Source organism: Pundamilia nyererei, unplaced genomic scaffold, assembly GCF_000239375.1.
Source record: "Pundamilia nyererei isolate P.nyererei 1_Seehausen unplaced genomic scaffold, PunNye1.0 scaffold00009, whole genome shotgun sequence".
NCBI lineage: Eukaryota > Metazoa > Chordata > Actinopteri > Cichliformes > Cichlidae > Pundamilia > Pundamilia nyererei.
The window spans coordinates 5,200,751-5,202,616 of NW_005187410.1; the positions used below are offsets into that span (position 1 = coordinate 5,200,751).

General features: G+C 43.7%; 1 protein-coding gene across 4 annotated transcripts in view; it reads left to right on the forward strand.

The window, feature by feature from the left end:
- Positions 1–1,240: 1,240 nt before the first annotated feature.
- Positions 1,241–1,866, forward strand: part of osbpl6 (oxysterol binding protein-like 6) — a 43,164-nt gene continuing 42,538 nt past the window's right edge. For all 4 annotated transcript variants that reach the window (XM_005723516.1, XM_005723518.1, XM_005723519.1 and 1 more), the window contains exon 1: positions 1,241–1,529. The gene's annotated coding sequence lies outside the window, so the exon portion shown is untranslated. The remainder of the gene's footprint in view (positions 1,530–1,866) is intronic.

Here is a 1,866-nt window from a genome sequence, read left to right on the forward strand (position 1 = left end):
TGCAGTGGTGTATGTGGAGAGTGAAAAGGTGTGAGTGGAGAAGTGCTTAGTGCATCACATGAAGTCCTGCAGGAGTTTCAAAAAGGAAAGTTTTAAACCAAATCTTTAAAGTAGAGAGGGTGCCTGTCTCCTGAATCCAAACTGGGAGCTGGTTCTGCAGGACGCAGTCCTGAAAGTCGAAGGCTCTGCCTCCCATTCTACTTTTTTAAACACTAGGAACCACAGGGAAGCCTGCAGTCTGAGACCAAAGTGCTTCATTACTGTGGTGTAATCTGAGGTCAAGACTTTGTATGTATTTCTGGATTCAACAGGGAGCCAATGAAAAGGAGACAATATTGGAGAATAATGATCACTTTCTCTCCCCTATTAGTACTCTCACTGCTACATTGGAGGCTTTTTAGGGAACTATTAGAATGACCTGATAAGAATGAATTACAATAGTCCAGCCTAAATGCAATAAATATTCAGTTATACTATGATACATGGTTTTTCTGCATCACTCCAGTAGAGGATATTTCAATTTATGGGGGGATATTGGGCAAATGAAAGAAAGCAGTACTACATGTTATACTTGTTTGATGTGCACACTGAAGGAGACATCCTGATCAAAAATGACTCACGGTGTTACTGGCAGTTAAGATAATGCCATATATAGCAAGTATCCAGTTAGTTACCATGTTTTAAGTAAATTTGAGACTACTTCTCAGACTACCTTAATCTACTTGGACAAACAAAGACTCATAATGAATTTCAAAGTAGGCTTAAATATGCTAATAGATATTTATTCCTCCATTTTTACAGTATATGTAACATATATAATTGTATAACTCCAACAAAAACATGGTCTTACAGTACTAAAGTGCAAAGTTGAAGTATCAAATAATCACAAATACCTACTGCAGAGAAGAATAAGGTTCAAATATTTTAATTATTTTTGATTATTTACACCTATCAGTAATTTTAATACCAGCAGACTGACTTTTGTGGCTCAAAAACACCTCTACTAATTTGCCAACGCCAAAGCTCATTCATTCCTGTTTGCTTCCCATTGGCTATAAAGCTGCAACCACACAGGGTCACGCTTGCATGCTTGCACCACCTCGTCTGTCTACACTCCGGCCCTGCTCCGAGTCCGAGCTTAGTGTGACTCCATGGCCACGTTTTGTGCGCAGCCACCATTCACCGGTATTTGATCCATTCCGGCGATTTCTTCCCGCTCAAAGCCAATCTTGCTGCAGGGAGGAGCGAGCGGAGTGCAGCTGAGCGGAGCAGAGCATCATCACAGCCCGCATTCAAGAAACAGGCAAACACAGCACTTTCCCCCCTTTTTTTAATGTCACTTTCCATCACGTTCTAGCCTACAAGTCTACAAGTCGTTAACACGAAGAAGCAGCTATATCCCGTGTGGACACATATGGAAGCCGCTTGTCTCTGAGGAACTGGGAATCTCTGCCCAGTCAAGGGGAGACCCGCTCAATTGTTTCCTGCGCCAAGAACTGTAAAGACATGGTCATCACACGACATCTGGGGTAAGGACACCAGCTTTTCTGTCCCTCTTTCACAGCAGCCTCAGTGGCCACATTAGAGCTCACATTAGAGGACACTATCGCGCTCCAGCAATGCCGTGTTGGATTAGGACGTAGAGCCTCTTCTTCCTCCATCCAGCCGCTCTCTCTCACACACACACACGCAGACCTCAGCTCTCATCCTTTTGTATTTGCATCCTGAGTGAATCACCAGTCAGACATGACCACCTAGCCGCTGCTGACTGAGCTAACTGCTGCTAGTCGTTACCACACGGGGATGATGATGATGATGGTGGTATTAGCCACGGCTCCAGCACATCATCATCACCACATCGTGATG